The sequence below is a fragment of the Rhinatrema bivittatum genome, chromosome 6, assembly GCF_901001135.1.
Source record: "Rhinatrema bivittatum chromosome 6, aRhiBiv1.1, whole genome shotgun sequence".
Taxonomy (NCBI): Eukaryota; Metazoa; Chordata; class Amphibia; order Gymnophiona; family Rhinatrematidae; genus Rhinatrema; species Rhinatrema bivittatum.
In genome coordinates this window covers 725,958-744,390 of record NC_042620.1, presented here as the reverse complement: position 1 = coordinate 744,390, position 18,433 = coordinate 725,958, and the positions used below count along the sequence as shown (strand labels likewise).

General features: G+C 50.4%; 1 protein-coding gene across 1 annotated transcript in view; it reads left to right on the top strand.

Moving 5' to 3' along the window:
* Window positions 1-18,433, top strand: part of LOC115093339 (unconventional myosin-X-like) — a 556,890-nt gene that overhangs the window by 460,450 nt on the left and 78,007 nt on the right. The gene's annotated exons all lie outside the window — the stretch shown is intronic.

Sequence of the window (18,433 nt, the reverse complement as noted above, 5' to 3'; positions counted from 1 at the left end):
GAGTCAGCGTGGAACATCAACCGTCTAGAGGCCCGGGCAGTCCGATTGGCATGCCTTCGATTTGCTCACAGACTGAAGAACAAAGCAGTCAGAGTGATGTCCGACAACGCCACCACGGTGGCATACATCAACCGTCAGGGCGGAACCAGAAGCCGACAGGTATCTCTGGAGATCGCCCCTCTGATGACTTGGGCAGAGGCGAATCTTCAGGACATCTCCGCCGTCCACATTGCTGGGAAGGACAATACCACAGCAGACTTCCTCAGCAGAGAAAGCCTAAATCTGGGAGAGTGGTAGCTGTCACCGACAGCCTTCCAGATGATTATAGATCACTGGGGAATTCCGGACATGGATTTACTGGCGGACAAGTCCAATGCTCAAGTACCCAGATACTTCAGCCGCAAGCGCGACCCGTTCTCACACGGAATCGATGCCCTGGTCCAGCTGTGGCCTCCAGGGACTCTGCTATACGCCTTTCCTCCGTGGCCTCTGCTGGGCGCCATCATCCAGAAGATTCAGAAACACCGGGGCCTAGTTCTTCTAGTGGCACCAGACTGGCCAAGAAGACCCTGGTACGCAGACATGAGAAGATTACTGGCAGGGGAGCCTCTTCCCCTGCCCCCTCTCCGGGACCTTCTACGTCAAGGTCCCATCCTCCACGAGGATCCAGCTCAATTCTCTCTTATGGTCTGGCCATTGAGAGGGCTAGACTGAAGAAAAGAGGTTACTTAGAGCCCGTGATTGATACACTCCTTCGAGCTCGCAAGTTTTCCACATCCCTCACCTACGTTCGCATCTGGAGAGTATTCGAAGCATGGTGCGACACTCACGGCACCAGTCCACATGCGACCACAATCCCTATTGTGTTGGATTTCCTGCAGGATGGTCTTCAGAAGGGTCTCTCCCTCAGCTCCATCAAGGTTCAGGTGGCTGCGCTGTTTTGCTATGGTCCCAGGAGGGATGGCAAGACCATCGCCAAGCACCCAGATGTTTCTCGCTTTCTGCAAGGAGTCAAGCATATTCGTCCGCCACTGAAGTGGCCTGTGCCTTTGTGGAACCTCAACCTTGTTTTGGATTTCCTCGCGGGATCCACCTTCCGTCCCCTTCGGGGCCTGTCTCTCCGTTCTCTAACCTTGAAGATGGTGTTCTTGCTGGCTGTATGTTCAGCCCGCCGCATCTCAGAGCTACAAGCACTGTCCTGCCGTGATCCATTTCTCAGAATCACTCCGGAGGCTATCCATCTTCGGACGGTCCCCTCCTTTCTACCGAAAGTGGTTTCACAGTTTCATCTTAACCAAACCATATCCTTGCCTACCATGGCGGGGTTTCAGAAATCTGAAGAAGGGCGTTTATTGCGTCATCTCGACATTGGCAGATTACTGCCCAGATATCTGGAAGTGACACAACAACTACGAAGGACGGACCATCTGTTCGTCCTGCACAGCGGGAAGAAGCAAGGTGAAGCGGCCTCGCGGCCCACCATCGCCCGCTGGATTAAGGAAGTTATCAGAGCAGCTTACGTAGAAGCCGGGAAGTCTCCGCCTCTACAAGTCAAGGCTCATTCTACCAGAGCACAAGCGACATCCTGGGCTGAATCCAGGATGTTGTCGCCTGCAGAAATCTGTAAAGCGGCGACGTGGTCCTCCCTCCATACCTTCTCCAGATTCTACCGTCTGGATGTCCAGGCCAGGGAGGACTCGGCATTTGCGAGGGCGGTACTACATGGTCCTCAGGCAGCCTCCCGCCCAGGCTGGGAGTAAAGCTTTTGTACATCCCATTCGTTCTGAGTCCATCTGGCTACACGCCAGGAAATGTTGAGATTACTACCTGATAATCTCCTTTTCCTTAGTGTAGACAGATGGACTCAGCATCCCGCCCAGCTGCCTGTGTACATGGGTTTCACCGATTCAAGGTAAGCCATGTCTTCTGTTCCATAAGAGCGTACACGCTACCTGGTGTCAACGCCTTCCGGTTGGGAATGCTGGCGGTCTCCAGCTACTATCAATCGGTCAGGGGAATCCTGTTTTCACTTTTCACTGACCGTCAGTACACACATCCATAACAGCTTTTGCAAGGAAGATTACTGAGTTGCTACGCTTCCTGTGGGGATATATATACCCCCGTGCTGACGTCAGATCCGTCTCCAACTGCTAGCACGCGGATACTATCCCATTCGTTCTGAGTCCATCTGTCTACACTAAGGAAAAGGAGATTATCAGGTAGTAATCTCAACATTATGGGTGGCGCCCAGTTTTAGAGATATACTAACAAGAGCTTTCCCAACTGTCTTCCCAGTGTTGTGGAATTCTCTCCTGGTAGAGGCTAGAATAGAGCTAAATTACTTGACTTTCCGTAAGAGAATGAAAACAGGGTTATTCTTATAGGTATGAGATTCTCTGGATCACTGCCATTCTGTCCTTATCTTTTTTGAAATTAAGTCTCCAGAACTGTACAAAGTATTTGAGATGAGGCCTCACCAATGATCTGTACAGAAAGACTGCCATTGCAGAAAGACTAAATGAATTCTTTGCTTCCGTGTTTACTAATGAAGATGTTAAGGAGATACCAGTTCCGGAGATGGTTTTCAAGGGTGATGAGTTAGAGAAACTGAACGAAATCACTATGAACCTGGAAGATGCAGACCAGATTGACAAACTAAAGAGTAGCAAATCACCTGGAACGCATGGTATGTATCCCAGGGTACTAAAGGAACTAAAAAATGAAATTTCTGATCTATTTGTTCAAAGTTGTAACCTATCATTAAAATCATCCATTGTACCTGAAGACTGGAGGGTGGCCAATGTAACCCCAATATTTAAAAAGGGCTCCAGAGGTGATCTGGGTAACTATAGACCAGTGAGCCTGACTTCAGTGCCAGGAAAAATAGTAGAAACTATTCTAAAGATCAAAATCACAGAGCATATAGAAAGACATGGTTTAATGGAACACAGTCAACATGGATTTACTCAAGGAAGTCTTGCCTAACAATTCTTCTTCCTTTGTTTGAAGCGGTTAATAAACATGTGGATAAAGTTGAACCGGTAGAAGTAGTGTATTTGGATTTTCAGAAGGCGTTTGACAAAGCCCCTCATGAGAGGCTTCTAAGAAAACTAATGAGATAGGAGGCGATGTCCTTTTATGGATTACAAACTGGTTAAAAGACAGGAAACAGAGAGTAGGATTAAATGGTCAATTTTCTCAGTGGAAAAGGGTAAACAGTGAAGTGCCTCAGGGATCTGTATTTGGACCAGTGCTTTTCAATATATATATAAATGATCTGGAAAGAAATACGAGTGAGGTTATCAAAATTGCGGAAGATACAAAATTATTCAGCGTAGTTAAATCACAAGTGGATTGTGATACATTACAGGAGGACCTTGCAAGACTGGAAGATTGGGCATCCAAATGGCAGATGAAATTTAATGTGGACAAGTGCAAGGTGTTGTACATAGGGAAAAATAACCCTTGCTATAGTTACACAATGTTAGGTTCCTGTTGTGAGCACAGCCTTCAGGGGCCGATGGAGCGGGCTTGGCGCACGTCACTTAGCTCATAGGTGTTGCGTCCGTCGGTCTCAGATGGCTTCGCCCAACATGCCTCACCACTATTTCAGCCTTCTCCACCAGCCTTGGGAGAATGGTGTCCGTAGCGTCTCCTTGCCGAACCCTCCAGCGTCCCCGGAGCGGCTTTGGTGCGGCGTCCCACCATGTTGTACCTGAGTTCTTGCTGCGTCCGTCGCTGCCCGATGGCTTCACTCCGCCTACTTTTCTTTTTCTGCGGCGACTCCTGCTCCCTGTGGACGTCTGCCTGCCTTCCTCTCCGGTGTCCCTGGACTGGCTGGGGCGCTGCCTCCCGCCATGCTCCTCAGGTAACTTAGGGCGCGTGCGCCGCTTGGCCCTCATTCTTATTTCCTCTATGGCGCGAACCTCAGGGGTGTCCCCCTGTGAAGACGTCACGCTGCCCGGATATTTAAGCCTACTGTTTGCTAGCCATTGAGTTAGCAAGGGAATTCCTACAGATGGGATTTGCTCTCTGTACCAAGCTACTCTGCCTCCAACTTCTATTAGACTCTTTTCTGCTAACGGGGTACCCGCTCCTCGGGGGCCTCTCTGCTTCTTTCAGGTCACTATCAGGAACCGGTACTCACTCCTCGAGGGCCCATGTTCCCTGACTCGCTGTCTGTGTCCATCTCCTCTTCTACTTGGAAGAATTCGCTATAGACACCATCTGTGAGTACTAATTGCGATGGAGAAGGTACAGAGAAGGGCTACCAAAATGATAAGGGGAATGGAACAACTCCTCTATGAGGAAAGACTAAAGAGGTTAGGACTTTTCAGCTTGGAGAAGAGACGACTGAGGGGGGATATGATAGAGATGTTTAAAATCATGAGAGGTCTAGAACGGGTAGATGTGAATCGGTTATTTACTCTTTCGGATAGTAGAAAGTTTTTGGGGCACTCCATGAAGTTAGCATGGGGCACATTTAAAACTAATCGGAGAAAGTTCTTTTTTACTCAACGCACAATTAAACTCTGGAATTTGTTGCCAGAGGATGTGGTTAGTGCAGTTAGTATAGCTGTGTTTAAAAAAAGGATTGGATAAGTTCTTGGAGGAGAAGTCCATTACCTGCTATTAGGTTCACTTAGAGGATAGCCACTGCCATTAGCAATGGTATCATGGAATAGACTTAGTTTTTGGGTACTTGCCAGGTTCTTGTGGCCTGGATTGGCCACTGTTGGAAACAGGATGCTGGGCTTGATGGACCCTTGGTCTGACCCAGTATGGCATTTTCTTATGTTCTTATGTCTTATTGTACTCATTCTCTCAGTTCTTTTCACTACAGCACTGCTACTGGAGGAACCGCTGTTCCAGCACCCTGAGGAATACTAGCCCAGCCGGGCTCCATCTTCTACTCACTACCACCACCTCTGGTGGCTTCACAAATTGTCTAAATAAAGATAAAATCTGTTTGTGTGTCCAGAGCTGAGCCTCACCTGTGACCCCTCACGACACTCCCCCCCCCATGGGCGTGGTCAGCTGCCACAGTGTCCAAGAGTCCACCCAAGCCTTACAAAACATAACAGGTCTCCTAGGGCACGCGCACGCCTCATGTCTGGTAGCAGTGCCTGCTACCAATTCTTCCATCTGCTGGAATATTACCTATCAGCTACAGAGAGTGAGTACTATTTCACCCAGTCTGTTGATCTACAGCTGCTCGTTGTCTATCTGCATCGGGTCCTACACCACCATTGTGGAACGGGTCTCCTCTGCCGAGGATTACAGACTGTTGCTATCTAATCCACTCTCTACTGCCACCTCTGGTGAAACATACAAGCTGCATAATAAAGTTATATTCTCTGAGTTTATACATCTGAGTCTAGTCTGGTGCTACAGTTCCCTACGGGGCTCCTCCCCGTGGGAGACACTATCACTGTTGCCCCTGAGAATCCACCAAACACCTCAATATCATAAAAATAGGAGAGCGGAGCCCTTGGGCCATAGGACGGCTCAGGTAGAGACATGAGTCGCACCCATGGTGAGGTGTGTGTGCAAGATGGGCTGCACAGGAGCAGAGCTGGTTGGAGCTAGGAACACAGGGCTACAATGTAAGTCTCTGGCTAGGACTAGGAACTTAGAACATCGGAGAGTTCAAGGAAAGCTAGAGCACAAAGAGTCAAAGAGGAACTTGGGACTCTCGAAGAGGATGACGTGGAGCTTGAGACTCTTGAAGAGTATGTCGTGGAGCTTGGGACTTGGAACGTGGAGACATGGAGATGAAGATTGGAACGTAAAGATGAGATGAAGACTTGGAACGTAGACTGGAAGACAAGAAGACTAGACGTGGACTTGGAGATGAAGACTTGGGACGTAGACTTGGGTAAGGAAGGTGAGTCCCTCAGGCGCCCTACACAGCAGGTGGGGCTGGTCGCGGACCACACTGAAGACTCAGGTGAAGAACATGGAGACATGGGGACTAGGATGTAGACTTGGGAGACGTAGACTGGAAGATGTGAACTAGGACGAGGAAGGCGAGTCCCTCAGGTGCCCTACACAGCATGTGGGGCTGGTTGCGGACCACACTGAAGACTCAGACGAAGAGCAAGATCCTCAGGTGCCCTACACAGCACGTGGGGCTGGTCACGGACCACACTGTCCCCTTTGTGCCCTACACAGCTGGATGGCTGGTCGCGGACCATGAGGAGATTGGAATAGGCTCAGGAAGTCTCATAGCGCAGGTTAGTGGAAACCCCTAGGATCCTCCGGAGTCAGAGCTAGGGAACTCTGAGTAAAAGCAGGGAATCTCCGGAGGCACGGGTCCCATCAGACCTTGAGCATTAGGACCAGGACAACATCAAGAAGGGGACAAGGAACATCACAGGACGAGGACTCACAGACATTTTATTTATTTATTTTATTTAAAGAATTTATATACCGGGGTTCCTGTATAGTATACATATCACCCCGGTTTACAAGAAACCAAAACTATCGCTAAGGAACCGTAACTATCGCTTCATTTAGCGGTTTACATTGAACATTTAGCGGTTTACATTGAACATTGAACATTTAGCGGTTTACATTGAACATAGTTAATTTGAGAAAACATAATAACATCTAGGGACATCTAGGGACATCTAATAACATCATAATAACATCTATGAACATCTAGGGACATCTTGGAACATGGGACATCTTGAAGCTGACTGCAGGACTTGGAATGGACTGCAGGGCTTAGAACAGACTGCAGGAATGGAACAGAATCTTGGAACTGACATCCGGATCTGGACTCATGGACATCCAGACTTGGAACGGACATTGGAAGCTGGACTCAAGGACATCCGGACTTGGAGTAAGAACATAAGAACATAAGAAAATGCCATACTGGGTCAGACCAAGGGTCCATCAAGCCCAGTATCCTGTTTCCTACAGTGGCCAATCCAGGCCATAAGAACCTGGCAAGTACCCAAAAACTAAGTCTATTCCATGTAACCACTGCTAATGGCAGTGGCTATTCTCTAAGTGAACTTAATAGCAGATAATGGACTTCTCCTCCAAGAACTTATCCAATCCTTTTTTAAACACAACTATACTAGACATCAGGATCCGGGCTCAGGAACAGGCATCAGGATCCGGACTCAGGAACAGGCATCAGGATCCGGACTCAGCAACAGACATCAGAATGAAGAGACGTCTTCAAGAGCATCTGGATAGGCATCTGATATGAGGAGAACTCTACGAGCATCTGAGCAGATGCGAAGACAAAGGTGGAAATAAGCAAGGCCTTCTTATAGGGCTGAGAGGCAACTCCCTGGGAGGAGCTACCAGGAGGGCCATGCCTGGCTGGCCCCATAAGAATGGGGAAAGCCGCGGGCCTGCCTCTTAGAAGAAGCAGTCAGAGGAAGTCTGCAGGACCCTGGACAGCGGCCCTGCAGACGCTGAAGCAGGAAGGAGTCGGCCGTGTCGGTAGCGTCTCAGCCGCATAGGAGGAGGGCCCAGAGACAGGCGATGTCGTGGCGTCCATGCCGCTGAGGAGCAGGCCTCCAGGCCTGCCGAAGATGGCTTGGGTGGTGGCTCGAGGCCGCGAAGAACGGAGGAGTCAGCGGCGGCCTCCAGGCAAGGCGAAGACTCGGCACGGCTCCTGCCATGCCGGAAAGATGGCGGCCGGGCCATGGAGAGCAACGTCAGGCAGCACAAGGCTGCGGAGGTAAGACCCTGTCCGCTTTAATGTCAGAGACCATAGTGGGACACCAGAAGAACCGCTGGAGCAGCGCCAAGATTCGTGCTCGCCTTGGGTGACCAGCAAACTTCGAGTCATGTGCCCAGAGGAGGACTCTTTCTCGGAGTCGTCGGGACACAACAGTCTTCCCAGTAGGGACTGGGTGAGTAGCGGATAAGCAAATACAGGCTGGATCTATTATATGGCCAGGTTCTCCAGAGGACGGATCTTTATACCCAGGATTTGAACTAGATCCTTGAGGATAAAATTACCTCCTGCTCCGGAATCCACCAGAGCAAGAACTGGAAAGTGTTATGGCAGCCAGCCACGAGACCCCGTGGCCGGCTGCACTTACCGCCCGCAGCCGCCCCGGACTCAGTCATGGCTCCCTGCACCGCTGCCGTCCTCCTAACGCAACGGGGAGCCGACAAGGTCATCACCGCGCCTCCAGCCCCAGCTGCGGCTAGGGGCTCCGCCCCCCCAACTTAAAGGGACTGTGACAGGAACAGCCTCTGGTGACCCGGATGCTCTCCAGGGCCACCAGCAGTATTTAAGGCAGCTCCTGCTGCCCAACCTTTGCCTCAGCAACAGGTCTCACTCCTTGGAGTAGCTAATTGTTCATCTGTTCCTGTTTTCAGCTCCGTGTCTTCAGTTCCAGCCCCCATGTCTTTGGTTCCAGCCCCGTCTTCGTCTGTTCCTACCCCCTCGGCTTACTTCTCTGGTTTCCACTCAGCTCGTTCTTGGATTCCGTCTTGCCTGTTGCCTGCCCTGACCTCTGGCCTGTCTTTGGACCCTCCTGATCACTGCCGGCCTCGACCCTGGTACGTTTGACTCTGTCTTGCCTCTCGTCTTCAGACCCGCTCTTAAGTCCTGCTGGCCCCGGCACCCAAGGACTCAACCTGCAGGGAACGAGGGCTAGTAAAGGTGAAGGTCCTGTTGGGTCTCCATCTCCAGGTCTGCCTCCCGATGGCGAGGGCCTGTGGGAAGCCCTCCTGCAGGAAGCTTCGATCTTATCTTGGCCTAAGGGTCCACAGACTGCCCGGCAGTGCAACAGAAAGGACCAAGAGTCCCAGATCAGGGTGACTGGTACAGACAATTGAGGGGCTGGAGATGCTGCGCCAAAGTTTAGGACCCCTACTGAACTTAGGCTGGGAAGTTTCCCGGACAGATGGGGCAGGCCTGAAGATGGTGGCCAGGTGCTCCGCAATACAGGCACAGACCGATTTGTCTCCACTGGAGGCACTCTTCCGGGGGTCAGCCACCCACGGCCCAGCTGCATGGTCTCTTCCGTCTTGGTCACAATAGACCCTACCAGAGGCAGGGCTGGTGGTAGGTGGTGAATGGGATCGAACCCGAAAGGGCTTCTTGAGCATCCAACTCTTGGAGATGATGATCAATTTGGTATGTCAAGTCTAAGGTCCTCAAGAGAGGAAGGGAGCTCCCTTGCAGCCAGCTCATCCTTCACCTGCGGGGAAAGTCCATCCAGCTAGATAGCTCATAGGCAGTCTTCCTGCCAAGTGAGTTCAAAAGCCAAAGTCTGAAATTCAATAGTGTAGTCGAAAAGACTTCTTTAACCTTGACAAAAGTGTAACAAACTAGTGCTTGCCACTGCATGCCACCCTGGATCATCAAAGATCCATTGAAACGCGGCCACGAACTGAGACAATTCTCTTAGAAGGGAGTCCAATCGCTCCCATGGGGGAGAAGCCCAGGCCAGCGCCTTCCCTTCCAGACAAGCCAAGATAAAGATGACCTTGGTCAATTCATCCTGGAAGACGGGGGGCTGTAGAGCGAACTGCATATAGCATTGGTTGATGAACCCTCTGCAGAGCTTGGAGTCACCGTTGAAGCGCGGGGGCGCTGGTAGGACCAACAAGGCTCTAGGCATAGAAGGTGACGGCTGAGAATGAGAAGGAGCCGGTACTGGAACCGGATCGCTGGTGAGGGCATCAGACCGGGTGTGGAGATGCTCAATGGAGGAGGCCAGTGCCTCAAATTGCTGCTGTTCTTGTACTTTGGATGCCAGGCCAGGAATGGCCTGGAGGGCAGGCGGCTCCGCTGAGTCCATGGCCTTTGCAACCTGTTGTGCGGACCCTTGGGCCAAGTTGGGGTTGACGCAACCCTTAGGTAGGGACCTACGGATCCCCACTGTTAGCAGGCGAGTGGGCTGATGAACGGAGGCCAGCTGGAGCTTCACCAATATCAGCTCTCGTTCCCCGTGGGTTGAGCCTTTGGGTGCCGGGGCCGACTGGACTTAGGTAAGCCTCCGTATGTTGTCGATGAGGAGATAGAGGTCAGCCCAGAGACAACAGGAGAGAGATGGTACAGTCTTGCACTGGACAAGGTAGTGTCCCAGAAACTTGGGTGCCAAAGGAACGAATTCAGGCAGGGGGCGCCAGAGCAAGAGCAGGTCGAAGCCTGAATAGACCAAGTCCAGGACGTAGGCTGAAGAGGCGACGTGGAACAAGCTTGAATCAGGGCTGGCGGCAATCTGGAAGCAGTGGCAAGCAAGGCTGAGGTCTGATCACAGAGATAGTCAAACGTAGTCAAACAATGCAGAGGTCTGGGTCTGGAGAAAGGCAACGCCATAGTCGGGCAATGCAGAAGTCCGGATCTGGAGAGAGGCAACGACATGGTCAGGCAAAGCACAGGTCCGGGCTTGGAGAGAGTCAATGGCATGGTCAGGCAAAGCAGAGGTCCGGGCTTGGAGAGAGTCAATGGCGTGGTCAGGCAATGCAGAGGTCTGGGCTTGGAGAGAGTCAACGGCATGGTCAGGCAAAGCAGAGGTCCGGGCTTGGAGAGAGTCAACGGCGTGGTCAGGCAAAGCAGAGTCAAAGTTCATGTAGGCAATCCGAGGAAAGGTGAGGAGCAGGAATGTAGGAGCAAGGAGTCAGAAACCAGGATAAGCGAGGAACAGGGACATGGGAGTGAGACAAATCTCTCAGGAGGCAACGAGTACTCGACCAGTGAGGAGACCTGTTCCAAAGGCAAAGCTAGAGAGCGGAGCCCAGGCTTAAGGACCGGTGCTCCGCTGACGTCATCATCCGGGGCTGCGGCTTGGTTCCCACTGTGGGCCCTACTTAAGCATTAGCGATGCATGCGCGCAGGCCTAGGGAGGGGTGGGGCACGGAGTAGCAGCGTCACTCTGCGGGCCACGTACAAAGGCCCGACGTGGAGCAGTGGAAGTGGAGGCTGGACCGGGAACACCAGGATCTGTAGCTGAGCTGGAAGTGCCAGGGGTTGCCCGAGAATGGAGCTGGCAGCCTGCAGCTGCCAGGGATGAGGAACCAGGTACTGGAGTTACTGCAGAGAGGTGAGGGGGCCGTGCCGCGGATTTGCCTTGGACGGCACGCGTAACACCCCTCATGGCATTCACCTGGAAGGGGGCCAATAGCAAGAACTGGCCTCCAGAAGCAGTCGCGGCCTTCTCTAATATAAACAAGACTTCCTTGAAGAACCATGCCTTCATCATCCAGACCCCATGTGCCCCTTCATCATCGAGATTGTCGCTTCCTCGGAGAGAGTAGAAACTGTTCTAAATCAACTCCTAGACAGGGGAAGTCTCCGACCCTGTTCATTTTTCTCAAAAAATTCTCTCCAGTGGAACCAAACTACAGAATTGGGGACAAGGAGCTTTTAGCTATAAAATTGGCCTTCGAAGAATGTGGCATTGGTTAGAAGGGACGCAACACTGGATTAATGTATATATGGACCATAAAAATCAAGAACATCTCCATAATGTGCAGCGATTAAATGCCCATCAGGCTTGATAGTCATTGTTTTTCGCCTGCTTTGACTTTGAAGTGAAATATAGACCAGCTCATAAAAACATCCCGGCGGATGCCCTCTCCTGATCATTTGAAGTAGAAGATACTCTGGAATCCCTAAGCCACGTGATTGATCCTGCCCGAATCCTCCTGGCTGCTTCCATGCCTATCCCACCTGGAAAGACGGTAGTTCCCCATCGTCTTTGTCAGAAGGTACTAGAGTGGGTGCACGACTCCCAGATAGCAGGTCATCCCAGCCGAGCATGCATCTTAAACCGACTTCAGCACTTTTACTTGTGGCCCCAAGTGAAGAAGGATATCAGGAATTATGTGGACTCCTGCCACATTTGTGCTCAACAAAACCCCCTGGTAGGTTGACCCTATGGTCTGCTACAGCCTCCACTTGTGCCCCAGAAGCCATGGACTCATTTATCCACAGATTTCATGGTCAACTTTCCCCCTTCGTAGGGCTTTCGGGTCATCTGGATGGTTATCGATCACTTCTCCAAAATGGCCCTGTTGCGTGCGTCCGGTCACAGATGGCTTCGCCCGATATGCCTCACCTCTATTTCAGCCTTCTCCACCAGCCTCGGAGAATGGTGTCCATAGCGTCTCCTTGCCGCACCCTCCGGCGTCCCCAGAGCGGCTTTGGTGAGGCGTCCCGCCATGTTGTACCTGAAGTCTCCTAGGGCGCGCGTGCGCGCATGTCTCATGTCTTGTAGCAGTGTTGGAGCGAACCTCAGGGGCGTCCCCTTCGAGTGACGTCACTGCTTCCAACTACAAAAGGTTGCCCATTTGCTGACTCTTGCCGAGTTAGCAAAGGATTGGATACGGATTGGATTAATTCTGGTCTGAAGCGGCTCTGCCGCTTCTGCTGCTGTTGGACGCTCCCAACACCCTCCGGGGTTCTACTAACTTGGGTACCCGCTCCTTGGGGGTCCTTTGCTTATTTCCAAGTGCCTATTCTGAATCCAGGTACTCGCTCCTCGAGGGCCTGTGTGTCTATCCTGGTGCCTGCTATCAATTCTTCTACCTGCTGGAACCTATCAGCTACAGAGAGTGAGTACTACTTCTTCCAGTCTGTTCATCTACAGCTCCTCGTTGTCTCTCTGCATTGGGCCCTACAACACCATTGTGGAATGGATCTCCTCCGCCGAGGATCACAGACTGTTGCTATCTAATTCACTCTCTACTGCCACCTCTGGTGAACCATACAAGCTGCATAATAAAGTTATATTCTCTGTGTTTGTGCATCTGAGTCTAGCTTCGTGCTACAGTTCACTATGGGGCTCCTCCCCGTGGGAGACACTATCACTGTTGCCCCTGAGAATCCACCAAACACCTCGATATAATAACAGATTGCTAACTCCATGGATTAGGCTTAGCTCACCGCATTGCAGACCATTCCAGGCCTGGCCCAGCGAATTGTCGAACAACAGAACTCGCTGGATAGCTTGACTGTGGCCTTTAATCTACTGCACTCACAGATGAACGATTCTACTACCTCAGGTAAAGAAGAAACACCGCCAGAAGTGAAGGTTAAAACAGTTGTACCCCTTTCCACTCCTATTCGCTTCTCAGGGGAAGCCTGGAGATGCAGGGGATTCCCCAACCAATGCTGTATGTACTTTGCACTTCAACCTAATAATTTTCCCACATCTTATGCCAAGACTACGTATATCCTGTCTTATCTGGACGGAAGAGCACTAGCTTGGGCTTCTCTGCTTTGGGAGCGTGATGACCGCATCCTGAAGGACCTTGCTGTTTTTTTTGGAACTGTTCAAATTCGTATTTGATGACTCAGCCAGGTACACAACCACAGGATCCACATTGGTTCATCTACAGCAAGGTAATAAAGCTTTACTGGACTTCTCCATCGAGTTTAAGACTTTGGCTTCAGAGTTGAATTGGGACTCGAGATGCCTGAGCTTCTTTGAAGGCCTGAGCTCCCAGCTGAAAGATGAATTGGCAGCTCGAGAAATGTCTGAGATCTTGGAGGACCTGATGAAGTTAGCCACAAAAATTGACCAATGACTTCGGGATAAGATTCAAGAGGTTAAAGGATCCAAGAGGCCTAACCAGAGAGAAATCAGAGTCAAAACTATACCTAAGCCTATTCAGTCTAAATCGGTTGCTGGCAAAGAAGAACCTATGCAACTAGGCCATAGTCACCTGACTTCTAAGGAGAGAAGAACGCGGAGAAGATTAGGCCTCTGCATGTATTGTGGTCAAGCTGGCCATGCAGTACAAACATGCCTTATCTGTCTGGGAAACAGCCAGACCTAAGTCCTGTGGGAGGACTCTTCTTAGGTCTAACTGCACCTTCTCCTCCACTCTCTCTGCCAGTCTCCTTGATAAACGGACCACTTGAATTCCCGACTCTTGCCCTAGTGGACTCCAGGGCAGGAGGGAATTTATACTGAGACATCTAGTGGAACATCTGCGAATCCTCACTATGATTATGAAGCCTCCGCTTCTGTTATCCTCTATCCATGGGGGAGCCCTTACCGGGTGAAGTAACCCTACAAACGGAACCGGTCAGTTTAAAGACTGGAGCTCTTCATACGGAATTCATTTCCTTCTTTGTGCTTGAAAAGGCTATGCACCCCTTAGTACTTGGGTTACCATGGCTACAAAAACACATGCCTCAATTCAACTGGGCTACGCTGGAGCTTTCACGTTGGGGCCCACATTGTCATGGCAAATGCCTGAAGGAAGTTTTGCCACTACCATGTATGCCTACGATTCCGTTGATGCCTGGGTTACCACCTCAATACTCATTGTTTCAAGATGTATTCTCTAAAGAAGCTGCTGATATACTTCCTCCACACAAATCTTATAACTGTGCGATCAATTTGAAATCGAATACCGAATCACCTAAGGGAAGAGTTTACCCCCTCTCGGTGGTGGAAAATAAAGCAATGTCGGAATACATCCAAGAAAATCTGCAAAAAGGTTTCATAAGGCCATCCAAGTCTCCTGCATTAGCAGGGCTTTTCTTTGTGGGAAAGAAGGACGGAATCCTACGTCCATGCATTGATTTTTGTGGTCTAAACGAGATCACAGTCAAAGACCGCTATCCCTTACCACTCATCTCAGAGCTGTTTGACCGCCTACAGGGGGCTAAGATCTTCTCCAAGCTGGATCTTAAAGGAGCATAATAACCTTGTTCGCATTCATTCAGGTGATGAATGGAAGACAGCTTTTAACACCAGGGATGGACACTGAGAATTTGGTGATGCCCTTCGGCTTATGCAATGCCCCAGCTATCTTCCAAAACATGATGAACGACATCCTGCGTGACCTACTCTACCAATGTGTCGTTTATTTGGACGACATCCTGATCTTCTCTCAAGATCTGAATACCCACATTATGGATGTCAAGAGAGTGTTACAAAGACTGCGGGAGAACCGTCTATACGCTAAGCTCTCTAAATGCGAATTCCACAAGGAACCTGTACCATTCCTAGGGTACATAGTGTCTAACAAGGGGTTCCAGATGGAACCACAAAAGCTGGAGAGCATTCAGAAATGGTCCCAACCTACTGGTCTAAAGGCTCTCAGAAGGTTTCTAGCATTCACAAATTACTATAGAACCTTCATTAAGAATTACTCCTCACTAACTGTGCCTTTAGAGGGCATCCGTCAGAGCGGATGCCCTATCTCGCTCCTTCATATCTGAAGATGTGCCTGTCGCTCCGCAACACATCATTGAACCTGAGAGAGTCATTCTATCAGCTACTCACCCAGTACCTGTGGGCAAAATGATTGTGCCTAGCAACCTCTGGAAGAAAGTACTAGCATGGGCTCATGACTAAATTGGCTGGACATCCCGGTCAACGGAGAACACTGGCGAAGCTGCAAAAATTCTACTGGTGGCCGTCTATGACAGAAGACGCCTTCGCTTATGTAGCGGCCTGTACCAACTGTGCCAGACAAAAACCTCCGCCCGGACATCCTTGGGGCCAGCTACAACCTTTACCCATACCGGATGAGCCCTGGACTCACATCGCCACGGACTTTGTGGTGGACTTACCCCTCTCCGAGGGCAACAACCCTATCTGGGTAACGGTGAACAGATTCTCAAAGATGGCTCACTTTGTGGCGCTTCCTGGCTTACCATCTGCCAGTGAACTTGCAAAGCTTTTCATCAGCCACAAATTCCACCTGCACGGAATACCGAAGCACATTCTCTCAGACAGAGGCATGCAAGTCACAGCCAAATTCTGGAAGGCTTTTTGCAAGAAGTTTGAAATCACTCTCGACTTCACTTCATCTTACCAACCGCAATCCAACGGCCAAACTGAGAGGATGAACTGTACCCTCAAACAGTTCCTCAGAGCCTACGTCTCTTCACGCCAGAATGAATGGGCTGAACTTCTACCGTGGGCTGAGTTTTCCATCAACTCTCATCCAGCATCATCTACTGGATCAACACCCTTACAACTGGTATATGGATGACTACCTTCACCACCTTCAACAACTTTGGAAGACGACAAAGGAGATGCTCATCAAAGCTGGAATTCGAGCAAAACGAGACTATGACATTCATCACGGCAAAGCTCCTGAACTTAAGCATGGTGCTAAGATCTGGTTATCTATGAAGCACCTTAGATTGAAGTTGCCATCTGCTCACTTCGCTCCACACTGTCGGACCATTCCCCATTCTCCAACGTCTGGGCAATCTCTCCTACAGTCTCAAACTTCCTCCAGCAATGAAGATCCATAACGCGTTTCACGTCTCATTACTGAAACCGCTCATTCTCAACAAATTCAGCACCAAGACACCAGGTCCCCCTCCTGTTGATGCAGAAGAGGACATTGAGTACAAAGTAGATGCTATACTTGATGTACGGAAGAGAGGCAGAGTATGGGAATACCTCCTGTCATGGGAGGGCTATGGACCAGAAAATAACTCGTGGGAACCTATGTCTAACATTCTGGACAAAGAGAATGCTGAACCAGTATCATCGTTCACATCCTCGGAAACCAAGACCAGGTAGGAGGTCTGGAGGAGGTCCTTTGAAGGGGGGTACTGTTGCGTCCATAAGTCTCAGACGGCTTCGCCCGATATGCCTCACCTCTATTTCAGCCTTCGCCACCAGCCTCGGAAGAATGGAGTCCGTAGCGTCTCCTTGCCGCACCCTCCGGCATCCCCGGAACGGCTTTGGCGCGGCGTCCCACCATGTTGTACCTGAGGTCTCCTAGGGTGCACGCATGCCTCACGTCTTGTAGCAGTGTTGGTGCGAACCTCGGGGGCGTCCCCCTCGAGTGATGTCACTGCTTCCGACTACAAAAGGTTGCCCATTTGCTGACTCCCGCCGAGTTAGCAAAGGATTGGATATGGATTGGATTTGTTCTGGTCTGAAGCTGCTCTGCCGCTTCTGCTGCTGCTGGAAGCTCCCAACACCCTCCAGGGTTCTCCTAACTTGGGTACCTGCTCCACGGGGGCCCTTTGCTTATTTCCAGGTGCCTATTCTGAATCCAGGTACTCGCTCCTCGAGGGCCTGCATGTCTATCCTGGTGCCTGCTATCAATTCCTCTACCTGCTGGAACACTACCTATCAGCTACAGAGAGTGAGTACTACTTCTCCCAGTCTGTTCATCTACAGCTCCTCATTGTCAAACTGCATCGGGCTGTACACCACCATTGTGGAACGGGTCTCCTCCGCCGAGGATCACAGACTGTTGCTATCTAATCCACTCTCTACTGCCTCCTCTGGTGAACCATACAAGCTGCATAATAAAGTTATATTCTCTGTGTTTGTGCATCTGAGTCTAGCCTGGTGCTACAGTTCCCTACGGGGCTCCTCCCCATGGGAGACACTATCACTGTTGCCCCTGAGAATCCACCAAACCCCTCGATATTATAACAGGCCCATTTCATGGCCCTTCCTGGACTTCCTATCACCCCAGAACTAGCCAAGCTGTTTACTACATACATTTTCCATTTACATGGACTACCATGACACATCCTCTAGGACAGAGGTACTCAATTTACCACAAAATACTGGCGATCACTCTGCAAAAAGTACATTACTTTGGTCTTTACCATGGCTTACCACCTTCAGGCTAATTGTCAAACAGAATGCACAAATCGGACTCTAAGGACATTCTTGCGAATGTTTGTCAATGAACATCAGGACAATTGGGCTGCCTTATTACCCTGGGCTGAATTTTCTCATAATTTCCACTTCAATACTGCCACTGGGAACTTCTCATTCCAAATAGTCTATGGACGACAGCCTAGCCTTCCGCTACTCCTGCCCTTATCAGTAGCCTCTCCTTCAGCCCAGCTGACGACTCAGGAACTGCAAAATCTATGGGTCCGACCTGAGTCCCTGATACAAAAGGCTGCCCTTAGAGCTAAGAAGATTACGGATAAGCATCTTCGACCAGGTCCGCAGCTCAAGTGTGGGGATAAAGTTTGGCTATGTACCAGATACATCCGACTCAGGGTAACTTCCATGAAACTAGCCCCTCATTAAATTGGGCCATTTCCCATTATCCAACAGATAGAACCCGTCACCTACCAGTTACACTTGCCTGCTACCCTATGGATACATAATGTATTTCACATCTCCCTCCTAAAACCCTTGGTGTTATCCTGGCCCACCCAAAAAGTTCTGGAATCCTCAAGGGTTTCTTCAGCCAAGGATCAACTCTATCAAGTCAGGGATGTCCTGGATGTCCGTCGGCGGAATTGAAGGTGGGAATATCTGATATCTTGGGAGAAATACAGGCCAGAGGACAACACTTGGGAGCCAGCCTCAAACATATTGGGTATTGTTATGCTTGCTGACCGTGGGAGTGTGCGGCCGGCTACCATCACCTGTCGAGGTCCCGGAGCAGATCCATCCTCTTCAGTGGTGGCAAGAAAATGCCGCCACCATGATCCTTTGTGGCAACAGGGAACATCGCCAGTACCCTGAACCTGAATTCAGCATAGGCA